Source organism: Protopterus annectens, chromosome 5.part0 (assembly GCF_019279795.1).
Source record: "Protopterus annectens isolate FY-2018-M chromosome 5.part0, PAN1.0, whole genome shotgun sequence".
Classification (NCBI taxonomy): domain Eukaryota; kingdom Metazoa; phylum Chordata; order Ceratodontiformes; family Protopteridae; genus Protopterus; species Protopterus annectens.
Genome location: NC_056735.1, coordinates 435,558,541 through 435,578,540, shown reverse-complemented (window position 1 = coordinate 435,578,540; position 20,000 = coordinate 435,558,541).

The following is a 20,000-nucleotide window of genomic DNA, read 5'->3' as shown; positions in this document are numbered from 1 at the left end:
TTCAAACAATACATTTAAAATGAACTCTAAGTCTAACAAGTGTGTTGTATTATACTAGGAATATAATTTAATAAAGTCAGGAAGGTGTATCAAAGAACACCTTCTTGTTTTGTGTGCAAGGGGCCTATGATTTGAAAACAGCCCAAAGGTAATCTTTATACACCACTGGACAGATGCATTTTCTTTGTATGTGGTGTGGGTTTCAATGCTGTTTCAATGAATGTGAGTTTCAAGGGCAAAGAAGTTTTAATAAGTCTATTTGAATTGTGAGACAGTATTGCTTTGTTTCGCAGATGTTTATTAGTGTTTGTGCATTGTGCTATAAATGTAAAAATAAAATCCAAATAATCATTGTAGAAGTAAAGCAGTATGCACATAAGAGTTTATGGTAAATGGGGCAAAATAGCCAGGTAATGAGGTATTGGAATGGCTGCAGGGGAACTCTGGTGCCATATTTTGGTTGTCTGTTCTTCAGTTTGCATTTGAAAGTTGATATATATAACAGATGTAACTGTAGCTCTGTGTGTGTGTGTGTGTGTGTGTGTGTGTGTGTGTGTGTGTGTGTGTGTGTGTGTGTGTTTGTGTGTGTTTGTGCATTATGTGACTGTGTTATATAGATATATAGATATATGTGTAGGATCTAAACCACTCTACACCTTTATATAGCTATATATATATATTTGTATGAACACACATATTTTCTTATATCAGTTCCTCAGGCAAATGAGGAATCAGACATGGGCTCAAGTTAGCTACGTGTAGGAGCATGCCCAGTGTGACTGCCACTACTTACAAGATGACTCCAGGCCAGACCCACCTGTACTCCAGTCCAGGAATTTGTGTGCTGCAACCAATTGACTGCTGCACCTGATTCAACAGTCACCTCCTTGAAATTTTGTCCAAGGTATTCCTTGGCTGTGTGCTGAATGTAATATATGTCTCATACTTATCAACTCTGAATATTGTAATAAAATATACTGAGTTCTCCATATGTATGTTATGTTGTACATAGCATTGTTGATTTCTGGTACATTATTGGCAAATCATTACAGGTTGACGTTAGGCCATGCTGACAGACGTTTGAGTTACTGATTCCATATACTTCAGCAAACCCATGCTAATGCACAGCCTGTTATTCTCTGCACTTTATACATTTGTCTGACCAGTATGTATCCTTGTATTTGGGCCTTTGTCCCATCACTGTTCATGGCTTTGTGCAGATTTGCTGCTGCAAGTGGTTGTGGGTATGCTGTATCTGGGGTACATGCTGTAACAGCAGACACAGGGTGACAGTCTACATACCTCTTAATGTAGATGTTTCTGCAGGATGTCCAGCATTCTGCTCCATATGTCTGCTCTGTTCCTCATGCAGTCGTGGTTTCCCAGTAATATACTAATACATGGAGCCCACAGAAAAGTATTGACACAGTTAAGTCATGGCCTTTACATCCTGCTGCTAATCTGACCTGTTGCAACCTGCTGTTATACTAGCCACTTACTAGGTTAATCAAAGCATATCTATCATGTCTGTTTGTTTGGCCCTCTGCCACTCATTGTATCAGCCTTTGTCCAGCTTTCTGGCATGAATACATTGAGACATATTTACAGTCTGTGGGACTACTAACATAGGAGTACCTCACATGCAAAAGTTGTAGATACAGCCAGCTTCAAACCATCAACACCATTAACCATTTAATGTACTTAGCCCAATGAGCCACCAAAAGGTAAGGTTTAATTCCACACACTATCAACAGCAGACAGACATACACTGTGTGAGCCATACTGTGACCCCTGTTTTTTGTGTAAAATAGGATATTTGGGCAGGTTCTTTCTGACTGCCCTGAGATTGTAATGTCTGCAGATATATCCTTGAAAACATATAACTGTTACTACAGTTGTATGGGAACAGTGGTGTATTGGTGGTAGTGGACTCTAGCATTGACAGTGTTGCTTCTGTCCTATGACCCTGCTATTTGGTATTTTCCTTGCATACTGCAGTGGTTTTTCCAGCCCTGTGATATCATGCATATAATGGGGTACCCAGTATTGGACAGAGTACCTGTTGTCCCAAGTAGCTGTTAGTTTTCTGCAAGTAGCCCAGCAACCCACTCTATTCCCTTACATACATGCAGCAGATCCATACATATGCTACCATAGTCTAGTACCCCATACATTTGTCGTAAAGGAGAGTGACTTACCTTGTGAATGCAGCAGTTGAGAGACCTATGTTTCAGGGATGACTCTGTCTGATGTACACAGTACACAGCCAATATATGGTAAGGTAGAGGTTGTGTGGTGTGGCTGGCATCCTTTTTAGTATGTATGCAAGTCAGAATAAGGTGTCAGTCCCTAGGACCCTAGTTTGTTAGTGCATGTGCTATGCAATGCCTCTTTGCCAAGGCCAGGGCATACTGGGCATGCCTACATCTGCTTACAGGATCAGGCTTAGGGTGTTCCTCCTCTGAGTCCCCCCTGTGACTGTGGCTGTGGGGACTTAGGCTGTGGTGGGAGGCTGTGTGTCCCTTCCCTTTGATGGTCCCGCCGCAGCTGTTTCTGCAGCATCATATTGTGTAGCATGGCACATACTGTGAACACCTGTGCACATGTTGCTGGAGAGTACTGCAGGGCACCACCTGATATATCAAGGCACCAGAACTGTGACTTGAGCATCCCAAACACACACTCTGTGATGTTCCTAGTTTGTGCATGTGCCTCATTATGGCATTCTTTGGTAGGTGTGTGTGCATTTCTGATGGATGGCATCATGTACGATTCCAGTGCATAGCCAGCATCCCCAGTAGATGGCTGTATGGGATGTCCCCTCTGATAAATGTCTGGTACAGCTTGTGATGCATTCCAGATATGGGAGTCATGATAGCTGCCAGAGCTGCCAGCACAGGCACTCATGATAATGCTTTGGGCATTGCACACAAACTGGCAGTTGATGGAGTGATACCCCTTGAGGCTGATGTAAATGCTACCCTCCTCACCGGGTGGTGCTTTGATGTGTACATGAGTGCAGTCGATGGCACCCAGCACATCATGGTAGTGTGCTACACAGTGGAAAAAGATGCATACTGCTGGCCTTTCCATCAGGGGTGCGGAGTAAATAAATGTGCTCACTGGCATGTGTTTGCATGGCATCCAGAAACTGATGGAGTACCCTGGATGCAGATGCCTGTGAGACCCCCATTATGTCTCCAGTTGGTCTTTGGAAAGTACCTGTAGCTAATATTTTAAGGGCTACACATACCTTCGTTTCCACTGGGATGAGTTCCACCCTGTTGGCTCTGGTTCTGAGTTGTGGACATCAAAGCTTGGTGTGTTCATGTAGTATGTCCTTGTTCACCCTGTAGCACTCTACAATCTCCAACTCATGTTACCCTGGGCCTAAACACTCTTCTCCTTCTTAGTCTAGGCCTATTGTCAGCAGCAGTATCAACACTGCCCTCAGCCTCTAACATGTACAGATGTAGCAGAGCAGCAGCCCCTAGCATTCTGTCAATTAAAATTCCCAAGTCTGTACTCCAATGGTGCAGAGTGTGTGGGAAAAATCAGATTGTTGGGTGTATGCATACTTTATAGTGGTATGCTACAGATACAGCTGATGTGACTGGCTAATTATGATGCATTCCACCTGTCAGGTATATCATTGAGGGTTTTGAATGGCCCAGTGTCTGTGAAACAGGGCTTAACAGTACTTTATTAATGATTGGCTTTCCCAGGCTATTATCTTTTTTTCTAAATACCTTTCCTGCTAAGCACTGCGGCAGGGCAAGCAAACCCGCGCTGCTGGTGTAAATACTGTTCAGCAGTCCTAAGACACTCTCATGCATGGGCAAGCTCAGCATAGCTTAAACCAGCTGAAACATGTGCCCTGCAGCTAAACAAAGCTTAGCAGCACTAGACATACCCCTCTGTTAAGCTGAGCAGTGCAACTGACAAACGGGCACTGCTGACCTCCAATCCACTTAAAGATAATGTGACACATCCCCTTTTGATGTCAGCTACCTCTTCTGTGGACACCAACATTGTTCAGGGGCTACACCAGTTTTATCTGTAGACACAGTAGCCCATTTTTGCTATTCAGTAACCCTAGCTGATTTGCATACTGATCGTGCACAACCCCTGGATACTTCACTATTCCAGGGCCTGCCTCCTTAGCATTGTACATACTGCTTGCAGGGTCCTATAATTCATTATTCTCACATATGCCTTGTTTTTGGATTTTACAATTTTTAATATTTTTTTTTTTTTTTGCATAATGGCATGTTTGTGTGCTGCTACACCACCCGCAAACTTGATATAGCTATTAAAAAAATATTTTTTATTTTGCATTATGTTTGCAAATACAGAACATAGTTTTGAACATATCTGTCATTAATATGCAATCCCTGACCTTCTAAATGGGCTTTTTCAGCCCCTGTTCTATTTTTGCTTTCTTGTACATGGTAATTTTCTGTGTATATTTTGAACACCAATACGGGGTCTTTATAACTACCTATCTGCTTGCTGAATCACTCCATCACCCTTATTTGATGTCATTTGCATGAAATCCACCTCCTTAAGAGGTGATTTGCATTCTGCAGACACTTCTGTGTCTTTACACTCCTGCACGCCCCTCTGCTCTGTTTACTGGATCTCACGGCTGCCAGTTTCTGTGTTGGAGCCATGCCACTCTACCTACATGGAGGATCACTCTGTGTAAGCTTTAATGAATTCCCCCCATAGTGCTGCACCAACAATGCAACAAAAGTCACTAAATGATATATACAGGCAAAACCAAAAAATACATACCTTAGCTAAAACCAATATTAGGCATGAAAAATATTTAGCAACTTTGTTATATAGGTTATATAAACATATAATTGCAAAGAATAAAAATAAGTACATTCATGAACTTAACAGTCCTGATAAATAGTGCAGAACATGCACCACTCTGCAAAGAAAAGAAAAAAAAACTGCAGCGTGCTTGTGTACAATGTCCCATGGTACATTTACCGCTGTCAAGTAAAATGCACACATATATTTTCCAAAGGCAGTATGGTCAACAAGCAGCAAGTACTTTAAGGGCCACTGTTCCACTAGATAAGAATACCTTTTTTCAGGGGTGACCAAGGGACACTGTCAGGTTAAGTGACTTGATGAGAGTCAGAAGACATGCAAATAGAGTCAAGGAGAATCAAACCCAGGACTAGAGGATGAAAATTGTTAAAAAGCTTAAAGCTTTAAGACCCAGCACTAAATTATACTTAGATTGCTGGCAATCAGCATCACATATATGAAACATACACTTAAGTCAAAAACAGAGTCATCAGTACTGAAAAACAAAATCAGCAGACATATGTCACTCAGCTGCAGACATTCAACTATACATTAATGCATTTCAAAACTTTGCAGGTAATAGCATCAGAAAATGGCCATAATGGTGTATCATACCAATATAATCTTGACATGTTACAATGTTGCCCTCTCAGGATGGCATTACTTCACCTAATGTAATGCATGAAATTACAATCAGGATATCATGCATGTCATACAGTCTGAGTCCTCAATTTATCCCTGAAAAAAATCTCCCACATAACACTGCAGTGTACTCTGATATGCAAGCAGCATATGGAAAATGTGATTCAAGATGTAGGAAGATTCATCTATCTTACATACGTTGCATAACACAAATGTGTAGCAGTCCATCTAGAAGGGTACAAAAGGTTTGATGCATCACTATAAAATTCGCTAACACCATATATCTTTGCCATCTAAAAGTGCAATGTGCTTTGGCAGCACTTACTTATGCAAACAAGATTGTGTTATAGAGGATATATTGCCATGTTCACAATGTGTCACCACACCTTATTAAAGTGATAGTGTGATTAGCTTCATTGCTGGTTTCAATAAACCCTAAAAATAGTTGAGCTGAGTTCCTCTGCAAAAAAGGCCCCTGGCCAAACTACTGTCATTTATTTAGAATATAAAAAAATAATTAGGGCACATAGTTAACAATGGCTATAATGAGATTTGGAATGTGAATGCCTATCACTTCTGACATGTCTTTACCATTCTTGCAAATTCCTTATACTTAACAAACAATTTAAATATTGACCACACAATCCAAACCTACTAATCTAGCTGATGAGTGGGTAGCAAGTCAATCTACATGTATATAGCAAATCTTTTTGTAAGCCCCCGACATAGTTTATTTTTCTGTTGTCCCCTGAGTCCTTTCATCCTGGTTTAATTCCTTTGAGTTACATTACTCTGTTTTGCTGATAACCATATATCAAATAAACAATGGCAATAATCTAACCAAAATGAAACAAATGAGTTGTTCATATGTGGTGACTCACTATAAATAATAATGTAAAATAAAAATGGTTAATATCTGTAAAGACAATTAAACAGTTGTGTGTGTGTGTGTGTGTGTGTGTGTGTGTGTGTGTGTGTGTGTGTGTGTGTGTGTGTGTGTGTGTGTGTGTGTGCATGTGACTGCATGCAAAATCTCTCACTCTTTTTTTTATTATCGAGAACTTTGGCATGGTAAATCATGTGTTGTGAAAGTGCATGTGGAATTCATAACAAATGTAGAGGGTTTTCACCAAAGTAAATGTGTTATCTGAGACATGATATCACTACCAGAAGGTTCATTTGGCATTTAAGATGGAGTGCTGGAGAAATCACAGAATCAATATGAGTTGAACAGGAAGGTTCCTGTTGTCAAATTTCCTGGGAACATTGCTGCTGTAGGTATAAGACGAAGAACTCTACCACCTAACATAAGATGAAAAAGACATGACAGCCATGAAAGAGTATGTGATATGCCAGTTATGTTGTAATGGCTTTGGGGAAAGGTATACAGGGAAAATGTTTTGAATGCAAAAATGTTTTTAACTTCACTCTTTGTGCCCTGTGTGGTGGTACAGGTCTCTCCTACACAATGATACAAATGTTAGTTTATATTTTCAGTGTTTTATAACTTGGTTCTTTGATGATCTAGGTTGTACAAATCTAAAGTAACCAAGGCATTGCTGTCACTCCTCAGCAATCTGAAAGTGTGATTGTATTCATTATGTTGTTAATTATATCAAAGCCACAATGAGGGAGAGAGCATGAAATAAAAATCAGCAATATTAATCTATGAACCTATGAGCATCAGATCACAGGTAATATAAGTGGCTTTTCAAAATAGCAACAAAATGTGCAACAGCTATATGCATTCACAAGCACACACACACACACACACACACACACACACACACACACACACACACACACACACACACACACACACACACACACCACCTCAAATATTTGTTGGTTATGACCCAGGTGGGTAAATCTTAACATATGGTACTATGTGCACATGTCCAGCTCATAGAGCTATCGGGTTTGACTTTCATGTTTTTACAAGAACATCATTTGAACAGCTACACCATCAACCTTTTCTACTGTCCAAGTATAACCCTTCCTCACTCTGCTGCTCCATCCTGCTTTCCCTATAACTTTCATTATGTTACCCTTCTTCCCTTTCAACCACCTTTGCATCTTACCTATAAAGTAAACACTGTCACTCTACTAAGTGTAAGTACCCAGGATCAAGGATGCAACTTAACATTGTCTAATTGTGGAAGACAACCTTTTGCAAATATTGTGCACCTGTTTTAAACATTAATTGCTTGTATAATGTTATATGCTGTTTTCATTTTTGGTTTATACCCTGATGTCTGCCTAAAAAAGGTACCTTGGGATTAGTGCACTATCCAGGTCAACAAATACATTATAGCATTGGATAATGTTAGGCATTTCTTAGATTTGTGATATACGAGATGCACTTTTTTTAAATTTAAGACTTATTACATTGAAAAATCTAACCAGTTAATATTATATAGGACTACACACTAATATGGGGAGTTAGAGATGTTGAAATAAAAGACTTGGCAGATTTCATTATAAGTAAATTTTAGTTTATGGAGTCATATCTTTAAGATGGATATAAGAGAAAATTAAGTGTTTAATATTTAAATGTGCTAGTGTGGATAGGTAAGGTTGAGATATAGCATTTTTCTTAGTTTTTTGTGTGTTTTTTTGGTGACATGCTGTATATCTTTATCAAAACGCAATTTATGGTTAATAGTGACAACAAGCAATTTAGTGTGTGTGGTCCATTCAATATGTATATATCTATATAAATAGAAACCAATCACTCTGTAGTCAAAATCCTACAATCCAAATAGGAAAGCTGTTTTATTGCAAAAAACCTTTGAAATGTCCAAAAGTAAAGGCAATGTAATCCAAGTACAATCCAATAGAGGTCAAGCACTTTCGTCATCAGACTTCATCAGAATATTTTACCATTGCTTTCCTACACATTTATACAAAAAGTTGTCTCAATTAATCAACAGTATTCAGTTCTTAAAGTGAAAGTGCCTAAATATAAAAACATTAAAACATTAAAACATGTCCTGCTTTTGGAAAGAAAAAAATGTATACAAATACAACTTTTAAAAGTGTAAAAATCGAGGGAAGAATTAAAAAATATATAGTACAAGCCTTAAAGTTTAGATGCCTTGAACTTTAATTCAGGTTTAATGCTTATGTGTTCATTAATGCCTGGAGCTTCAGTAGCATTTAGTTTAAACTGCCACCTTGCTTCTGCCCTAAGCAATTTATTAGTCCAATCCCTACCCCTAATATTTTTACTAACTACTTCAAGGATACCAAAATAAAAGGAATGTGCAGGATTCATACTAATATGCTTAAAAATTGCATTTTTCTCATCCTTCTTTGTAATACTGTAACAGTGTTCATAAAGCCTTCTATTCAGTCTCCTTTCCATCTTCCCAACATATAAATAACCACAATCTTTACATTTAGCAAGATAAACCAAACATGTTGTTGTGCATGAACCTGTAGCAAAAGTGACCTCAATTCTGTATGGTCCCAGTTTAACCTTGGGGGTGTCAATAATATACCTGCAGTAGTCACATGCCCCGCACTAAGTTGTCCCTTTCATGTTTCCTTTATTAATCAAGTGTGGATTTTCCAATAAGTATTTAAGATTACTGTTAATCTTATATGTAAAAGAAGGTTCACAACCAATAACCATCAATAAATCTTTGTTCCCTTTAAACATGGTCCAGTTATTTTTAATAATATTTTTAACTCTGGCAGAGGATTCACCATGGGTTAACACCATTGTGTGTGAAAAGTCTTTTACACTCTCATGGGCTTGATCAACTGTGACTTCTATAGCCCCAAGTAATGGTTTAAATCTAGAACCCCATTCACTAATAACCTGGTCCCTAATTTGGGAAACAAAATCGGTAAGATATCCCCTGGATATCCCCTGGCTGTAAACATATCAAATAAACATTGGGTTTCATCTTCTACCAACCGACTTTCACCAAGGATGATGCTATGGTATGAACATAAATTGATTGTTTGTCTTTTGGCTTTTCCCGGTTAGGGGTCGCCACAGCGGAACTCCGGTCCGCTAATGATTGACAGTAGATTTTTACGTGTTGGCTTGCCGGGCCTAATGCACAACCTTCAACAAAGGAATGCCCATTCATGCATGTCACCACACAGAAGGCGCTCTAACGGAGAATCGAATGGGCAACATCTAACTGTGTGGCGACAACGTTACCGCAGCACCACCACCACAGTTATGAACATAAAATGATTGATTTTTAATAATTGAATTAGTTTCTGGTGTCACTCCAGGGAGATAAAATATCTGGCAGCATGGGAGAAAATGATCAAAAGATCACATTGCTTTGCCAAGGATGGCTTGCACGTCTTCCCTAGGCTTTTAGATATTGGCTAAAATTTATCCATCCCTTAAAGCTTTTTTAGGTAATGCAAAAAGACTAAACTATCAACATAGTGAAAAAGTCTGCAAGCAATCTTAAGGAGTTACTGCTCAATGCTCACAGCCTAAACAAAGAAACTCCATACCCTTTAAGCTCTCCTCACTCTGGAGAATGTAAACATCTGTGCCATGACACAGACATGGATTAAAGCCTTAGAAAGTACTCCAGATGTGCAAGGCTATTGTTCCTTCCATGCATTTAGACCAACAAATACAAAGACAGGGGCAACGATGGAGGTGTTTCAGTCTTTTCTAGTAACAAATATACCTCCAGGTTGGTCAGAATGGATGATACCATGAAGCTCATCCATGTGCAAGTCACCATAGGTAAGGTCCCTCATCATATCATAGCTAGCAACAAGTTGACATCTATATCTCACAACTCTTACCTAAATCTACTAGAGATACTCACCATACAACCAAGCACCCTATTCATGAATGAATTTAACTCCCCCTTTATAGACTGGGAACTGTACTCCACCTCATATTCACAGGCACAATGCTTCTGGACATTATTGTGGGTTGTGAATGGATGGATGGATCAATAAAAATACTGGCAACCTACAGCCACTGGACCATCTCAGTCTGGCTTTGTTAAGGGAAGGTCATGCCTACTTAAGGTGGTAGACTTCTTGGAGAAAGTCACCAAGGCAATGGATGAAGGTAAAACAGTACATACTGTGTGCTCTGACCAGGATAAGACACTTGATACACACTGCAGTCAGGCATTGTTGACAGTCTCTCTGATCTAGATGTAAACCCTTACATAACTTGCTGGATAGCCAGCTGTCTCACATACAGGTCCCAAGAAGTCAAGATCAGTGAGACCACCTTCACCAAGAGACCAGACAAAAGTTGAGTACCCCTGGGCTCCATGCTGGTCCCACTTCTGTTTGGCATGTATTTCTCAGAAGTCAAACCTAATGTTAAAGGTTTTTGGCTCACAAAGTTTGCAGATGACTGTAAATTGGGAGTTATTACAGAGTCTCCAAGACACAAACATAACACAGGCAAATGACTGGTGCCAAAGCCATGGCCTAAAATTCAATTCCAAAAAAAAATGCATTGCATTGCCCTTTCAGAGATTGTGAATACAAGTTAATTATTTCATTAATAAAATTCCCTAAGTGTCAACTCAGTAGTAAGGGATCTGGGAACATATGTAGATGGCAATTTTTGCCTTTGACCAGCATGTAGCTAAGATAATAAGAAAATCATTCTAAGTTGCCCAACATATAGGTAAGTGTATAGCATCAAGGTCCAAGGAAGTTATAGTACCCCTATCCTCAGCCTTATCAGACCTGCCATTGAATACAATGCCCCCATTGGCATGCATCTAACAAGACACATGTGACAGTTGTAACACCCAGAAAGGTTTCTCATCAGTAGAGCTCAGGCATGAATGCCCTTTCCTACACTAATTGCCTGTAGGCTCTGTCTCTGTATTCAGTCTCTTACAAGCTGAGAAGGGATCTTTGCTTGGCTTACAGGGCTTCCTCAGATCCAGCCCAGATATATCTGATGCACATGCACAAAACAATCAGCACCAGAAAAAGTAGATCCAGGGATCAGAACTTCACTTGTCATTTAAACAGAATGTGCTGGAGAGACAGATATGTGTCCCAAAGGACCCATGCACTATGGAATAGGTTCCTCATCCATGTAAAACACAGTTTGTACCTGTCCCTATTCAAACAAACCTTGACAACTGGATGGAAAATCGTACATTTACCCCCATTCTGGCCCTATGTCCCTTATGAACAGAAGTTGTCAATAAGAAAAGTATTATCCTAATTCACATCTCCCTACAAATCCTTAGTTACTTGCCTACTAACATGCCCCCCTCCCTGTATGATACTTGGGACACAGATAGTTTGAGATGCATGGCTAGGCTTGCAAGAGCCCTAGGGATCATTAGCATAGTAACAACCCATGAACCTATTAACACATTGCCCTATAGAGGTCACCTTAAGCCCTATCGCTATACTCAGTCTGCTATAGGTTACTAAGAGGTGATCTATGCCTGGCAAATAAGGAATCTTCAGATCCAGCCCGGATGGACTTTTTGCATACCTGCAAACTGAATAGCACCAGTAACATTAAATCCAAGGATTTAAATTTGCTTGCTTCATAATCAGAGCATGCTGGCAAGACAGATGCATGTCTCAGAGGATACCCTTGTTTTGGAATAGGCTCCCCATCCATGTAAAGCAAAGTTCATCCAAGTTTTATTAAAATGTAACCTTGACCATTGGATAGGAAATAGAAAATACACTTCTTGACCCCTGTATCTCTGACAGACAGAGGCTGACTGTAAACATTTCCTAACTAACATACCCCAGCAATAAACCTTTAGCAGCCTCCTAACATACCCCTCCAAATAAGTAACATGGGGACACAATTAAGTTGGGTTGCACAGCTAGGCTTATAAAGGCCCTAGTAGCTGTTAGCTTGATATATACCTATGAACATTTGAACCTATGAAAAGGACAGTACACATCCACTGTTGATACAGTGGCTAAAAGGAGAAAGAAGCAGTGTCTTTTTCTTAAGCAAGAAACCAGTGGCTATAGGCATAGGATTGTCAGCATGCTTAATTTAGGTGTCAGAATCAAACTAAACTCTTCCTAGTTTAGTGATCATCTGCTGGATTTTATTGCTTTATAATATAACTAAGAGTCTAGGGGAAGTAGAATTGTTATAGCAGATTTGATTTATGCAGGCTCAGACTGCAGCTTCCGTTGGTTCCCACAATACCACTGGAATAGTTGTATAGACAATCTGAAAATTGTTACCTCACAATGTGAAACTGTGTAAGTGGAAGTGAGATACTGAGGGAATGTTTAATATAATGGAGAAAAAAGGTTGTGATTCCCATTGTAGCTGTTCTTCTCTTTTGTGTATCTCTTCATTTCTATATAAATGGTATATTGTTAACTGACTGTATTTCCTACAGTTAAATGGGAATCAGCTGGGTGATTTTCTATTTGCACAAACACAATTGGTCAAAACTGGCTGACACTGTGCAATGAAGACTATAGCAATAGGCACAATGATATATATGTGGGAGACTGCTATGTGGTTTGATAGGGAGTTTCTATTATCTCTACTGTTGTGAGAGAGAGATTTAAGTTAGTATATATAGGTTTGGGGGTATAGGGGTTGTCTCACATATAAGGGGTGCGGATGGAGATAACTCCATTGAAACATGCTTATTTCAGTCTTTGAGTGTGTGTTACGGGGGAAATGTCTTCATAATTAGCATATATCTAGAAAAGTAGCTTTTTTGTGATCATGAAATACTTGCTCATAGGGAGTCATATGTTAATTAACTTCATATCTCTTTCTAAAAATCAATCAAATTTAGAGTAAAATATAAAGAAAAAAAAAAAGAAAAAAAATCTCCATTATTGTATGATACAGGAGTCATTTGCATAGATGTAGCTGTATGTTTTGAATATCATTTGTTAAAACTCTTTTGTATATTAAGGTTTCTAACCCTGGAAAGCACTTTTAAACAAGCTTTCACATGTATAATATGTATTTAGAGTGTTTATTATGCTTTGGAAATCAACCACTGTATTGGTTTCCCACCTTGCCCTTTTCAAAAGCAGCATACTTCACAAGACTAGGGTTTGGATTAGGATGGGGGACTCAGCCCAGACTCAGGATTTAATTGCCCACAGAAAAGGAAACTACAGTGCGGCCCTCATGCTCTGTCATACCCAGTGCTCCCGGGTGGAGGGGGGTGTTCGTTATGTGATCTAAGTCATAGCCTGCACTAGCATGATGAGTGCTATTCTTCATAATATTGTCCCAGTGATGTCTATGCATTCCTACCTACCTGACTCCCAGTTCCACTGCTATACCACAGGCTGTGCAGTGAGCAGGAACATCCATCCTCTTATACTAAGTGCTCACAGAGAGGGAGGTTTATGCAATCTAAGTCACAGTCTACAACAGTCTGATGAGCTCTATTCTTTATAATATTGAACTCAGTGATGTGCATGCATTCCTACCCACCCGACTCCCACTGCTGTGCAGTGAGTGGGCGCATCCATTCTCTTATACTAAACGCTCACAGAGGGGGGAGGTTTATGCAATCTAAATCACAGTCTACAACAGTCAAATGAGCACTATTAAACAAGTGAGCTGTAGGAAGCGCAAGCACAAGGCTACGGATTTAAAATTAATGTAATGAAGTGAGCAAACGCTTTTGGAGAAGTCAATGGTGCTCCTTCTTCAGACAAAAAAGCTAAACATTTTCAAAGTACAAAGCGCAAATATATACAATCAATTAAACTAATTACGTAAGTTCAAACTAATGAATCATAAAACCCCTTTTAAGGGGTGTGTTCAGTTACTAGCACCAACAATCAACTAGCAAACTTTCATCCTAAAAGGTGTAGGCATAACACTCTTAAAACTCAATACACCTTAATTAAAACCTAACACAAAAATAATAAATAAAAAGAGAAAAAGGAAAAATATAATCATAATAATTAGTGTACACAATGAACTTTAAATTAGACTTATAATCTAAAAAACCCCTAAAATAAACAACCAACCCACATTATCTTTTCAAAGACAAATTCTTTAAAATACAACTAATAGACACATGGTCATTTAAACCTGCGTGCATATAAGCGGCTGTACGAATCTGCCAAAAAAGTTCACAGGTTTCCAAAAGGTTTTGCCAAGGACCACCTAGAACATCACAGTCTACTTTCTTCAAAACAGTGAACTTAAAGGAGTGGTCAGAAAAGTAACCAATGCGTCTAGCAAAAGAGTTGTTGTGGTCACCTCTCCCTATGGCGTATATATGCTCATAGATCTGCTGCTTAATTTTCCTTTCGGTTTTACTGATGTAAAATGCATTGTATCTTTGACAGATGGCCACATAAACAACGCCCCTGGTCTCACAATTAAATTTACCCTTAATTTTGTAAACCTGGTCTCTCAACCTAAAGGTGGCGTCTGTACACACGTTTGCACTGCTTGCATGACCCACATTTAATCGTGCCCATTTTGTGAGCTCTCTTAAAATTAGTTCTAACCTCTAACAGTGATTTCAAATTTTGCCCTCTCCTAAAAGTAATTTTTGGGCCATCACCAAACTTGTTGTATAAATGGGGGTCTTCAGTGAGCAAGGACCAATTCTTTCTTAGCACCTTCAAAATAGACAAATGGTCTATACTGAAAGTGCACAAAAATCTAGTAACAAAAACATCGGTTGGGTTCTCTAATGGAACACGATGCTCCAAACTGTCGTCACCGTGTGGGGCATATCTTGCAACAGACAGAATTGGTTTATAAAACCTGAACTCCTTACAAAATTAAGGATAAATTTTGAGGTGGTCCTTGGCAAAACCTTTTGGAAACCTGTGAACTTTTTTGGCAGATTCGTACAGCCGCTTATATGCACCCAGGTTTAAATGACCATGTGTCTATTAGTTGTATTTTAAATAATTTATCTTTGAAAAGATAATGTGTGTTGGTTGTTTATTTTAGGGTTTTTTTAGATTATAAGTCTAATTTAAAGTTCATTGTATACACTAATTATTATGATTATATTTTTCCTTTTTCTCTTTTTATTTATTATTTTTGTGTTAGGTTTTAATTAAGGTGTATTGAGTTTTAAGAGTGTTATACCTACACCTTTTAGGATGAAAGTTTGCTAGTTGATTGTTGGTGCTAGTAACTGAACACACCCCTTAAAAGGGGTTTTATGATTCGTTAGTTTGAACTTACGTAATTAGTTTAATTGATTGCATATATTTGCGCTTTGTACTTTGAAAATGTTTAGCTTTTTGTCTGAAGAAGGAGTACCATTGAGTTCTCCGAAAGTGTTTGCTCACTTCATTAAATTAATTTTAAATCCATAGCCTTGTGCTTCCTACAGCTCACTTGCTTAGTTATCTGGTTTGTCGTTTTGTTTCCTTAGTGCTTTTTGGTTTACCCAAATGAGCACTATTCTTAAAAATATTGAACTCGGTGATGTGCGTGCATTCCTACCCCACCCGACTCTCACTGCTTTGCAGTGAGTGGGCGTATCCATTCTCTTATACTAATGCTCACAGAGGGGGAGGTTTATGTGATCTAAATCACAGTCCACAACAGTCTGATAAGTGCTGTTCTTCATTATGTTGGGCCCAGTGATGTGTGTGCCTGTGTGCATTGTCACTCATCTAACTCCCACTACTATACAGCGTGCTGTGCAGTGAGTAGGTGTATCCATCCTCATATACTAAGTGCTCACAGAGGGGGAGGTTTATGCGATCTAAGTCACAGTCTACATCAACCTGATAAGTGCTATTCTTCAATGTTTTGGGTCCAGTGATATGTGTGCATGTGTGCATTATCACCCATCTTGCCCCTAGTACTATACCACATGCTGTGCAATAAGTTGACAAATCTCTTCCTTACACTGACAGCAGGGAGTCAGTGTTGTGATGGGCCAAGCTGATCCACACCCCCCCTTTCCAGAATGGGAGAGCCAGCATCAGCCCCTCACTTTAATCCTCCCTTTTTATACCTCTAACATCTAGGTGTTTAGGCAATACCAAGTTTTCGGGGTCACAGTCAAGGCTGTATCCCTCTTTAGCTCAGATCTTGCTTCTGCCTATTAATTTCTAATGTAGTAGCATAGGTTTCCTAAAAATGCTGAACTGTACACTACTAATCAGGGCAAAAATCTTTATTCACTACTGATCTTATTCATGTATGTAAGATATATGTGTATTTACAAAAAGGTAACTAAAGCAGCATACGTGTGTGTGCACTCACTGTAAATAAATACCTGATAGTTGTTTATGAGCATTGTGTATATGTTTTGCATAGTGACAGTTACCGGAAAGATTCAGTGTTTTATACATTGCCATGAATTTATGATGCTAAGCATGGCTAACTTCTTGGATTGCTTGGTATGATATGACTGTTATGACACTTGCTTCTGTCCTAACTTATCCTTTAATGTTTACTTTTTCGAGTATAAGACCTGATTATTGAATACTTAGGGTCACTAAACTGGTAGAACAGGACTCCCTGTCCTGCTTGTAGTGAACCAGGTGACTAAACATCACTTACCACTAAAGTGGTAGTTAGCACAAATGTGTGCATTTTTACTAACAAAGCTGTAGCCTTACGTAGCCAGGAAGTAGAACTTTATCATGTGTCTGGCCTGGCAGAGTTCCCACAGCATATACCTCATTACTATTATTTACAAAGCATCTTAGAGTCACTATATGTTCTAATATACCGCACAGAAAATAATCATGTGCTAACACTTGGTGTAATAATTTTCAGTGATAGTTTTGAATCAAATTCTTAAGAGAATTCTGAAATGGCATGACTAATAAACATGATGCAACAAATAATGTAGGGAATATCAAAACACCTGGAAAGGATTCAAATAAATAACTTTGATAACAACATATATATATATATATATATATATATATGATGTTGTTTAGCAAATTACATAGTCAAGTTTCAGACATTAAATGAAATCTTTAAAAATCAAATTCATATGCATTCATCCATTTAAAATTCATCCCTTTCTATGAAGATATGGAATCTATATTGATTTCTAAAAAACCTGTAGCATTTATCTAACTCATTATATTCTGCTATTAACATTCATTTGCAGATAAAAAAATGCATCCATGTATTGTCATTTCTTTTTTAGCAGCAATTTGCCTTTTCACATAGAGCATTGGCCTTAGCAAAAAATAAATAAATAAATAAATAAGTATATATATATATATATATATATATATATATATATATATATATATATTAGATTCTCACACAGTTTTGAGGTATACAGGAACTAACTATTGCTAAGTGACCATTTTTGCCTGAAGGGATGTTAAAATGAAGCATTACATAGCCATCAATAAATAAGAATAAACTGATGTTCTGGAATCGATTCAGCTCAGCCTAGGATGAAAGGTGGAACACGAATAATCAGGAAACATTACAGCATCATCACTTAAAAGAATGATTCATCTCAAATTCTTTAGAAGATTAAGACAAAGATTACACATACAAATAGCATAAGGGCCAGTTTAATGTTTCATAGTCCAACAGTTGCATAAATTAAATAGCAATAATGCAAAGTAGAAGATACTAACATCTGTCTAGCATTTTTACAGCTGAGAGCATTTATTACCCTGCAATAGTCATCAGTCCTGGTTTCCTTTAAAATCTAATCAAATGAACAATTAGACATGCACCACATATTTAATACATGTAACTGTTACTCTGGCTTCTTTGCTTTTTTCTTTGACTTACAAATATTTCTACCTCATGAGATAATATTTTTGTAGTAAGTAACGGCACTGTTTTCTGCTCCTTTTGAGAAAAATAGGAATTATGTCTGTAGCTGTATCTAGCTGTTTTAATCTGCTAAATTTTGAAAGTTATAAAAAATGAGAAATGAAGCACTGGCAAAAGTATATTTACTATTGAAGAACTTGCACTACAGATGAATACAGTATCCAATATTCAATGACAGACTTAGGAAGCAACATCTGGTTAGTTCCACATCGCGTGATAGTATCCCCTCTCCTTGGTAATTCACTAAGGACATCTCTCATGCAACTTTACCAAGCATTTCTGTTTGAAGAACCTTTTTTAACAGCATTCCAGCTTTCTTAAAGTTAACACCATAAAAAAAATGCTTGGAAACAGTTTTGATGTTCTTGTGACCCCCAAAGGGTGCTGACAGTTACTCTGGGAACAAATGAATAGGTCTCAGAGAAACCAGAAATATAAGTCAGGATTGTTTGTTTTTATTCCATATTCATTCACTTCATTCTTTCATTCAAATACCTATGACATACAGCTCACAGAAATCCGGACATACAACTTATAGCCATATAAAAAGAAAAAGCTCATAACATTAAATAAATAGTTAGGAATATATTAGTGTTAACAGATATCAAACTAAGAGGAACATAGTAAATAATGATGTTAACAACTAGTTTATTTAATGTCCTGTTTTAAGAAATAGCTTCCTATGTGTATAATATTAAATTGAACTTAAGTAATATGCTTGTATTTATTTGCCATTTTTAAAATAAAAGTAAAGGAAAATATTTGATTTAAATTAGCAATTACTGTTTTGCATGTCAATTTTATGGGATTTGCAAAATTTATAGATTTGCAGAACTTAGCACACTTAAGTATGTGCCAGTGGCATAGACACATGGAGCCCAGACTCCAGTCCAAGAGCCACAATTTTTGTTAGTGGCTTGGGCACTTGATTATGGTGGGGATGTGTGTGATTGGCTAGTCCATCTTAGGGGAGAGGCACACATTTGCACACACCTTAAATTGTTCCCTGATGGAGTCTGGGAGATGCATGAACAGCTTTGTCCTCTCAGATAAAGGATGATATGCCAGTAACACCCATTCCATATCCTTTTCTAAGGGAAGAACATGTACTCACAGGTGAAGGAGAATGTAGGAACTTACTGAAAAATGTATGCATAGCAGAATGTTTTGACTGGCTCAGGATGTCTCATTTTCCCTCACTGGGCCCATGCATGGGTCAGGTATATTCCAGTAGAGGTTTATCAGGTTTGGTTGACCAGTGATGAAAAGAGGTCTCTGGAAGCAGAAAAACTGCAGCTGCAGGGAGGTTAAGCAAAAAAAAAAAAAAAAAATGTGAAAAGGATATCTTCAACAGAGAAGTGTATAATTTGAGAGTGATTGAGTAAATACATGAGTAATAAGTGAAAATCTGTATAAAGCTAGATTCCAATTGGACCTATGATGCAGAGAGATAAAGTCATGTTGCTGTCAAAGATGGTGTGTATTAGGTCACTGGCATAGTTACTGGAGAGTCAAGCTGGTGAGGGAGGATTGGAGTGCATTTGCTGATGCTCACACAGGATTACACACACTGAAAGGGGTGCATGACTTGGTGAGGATAGTTAATGTGTGTGGCAGCAAACATGTTTGTCTTGGTAGTAGTAATGGTATAGCATGCATGCCAGTGGGGAAATGGAAGTAGGAGCATATGCAAAATATCCCACCCTCCCAGAGGATGATGACACTGTTCTTTGTCACTGACCCTAGTCTCCAGGAAGAAAGGAAGTATTGGCTGATGAGCTCTCACTCCTGG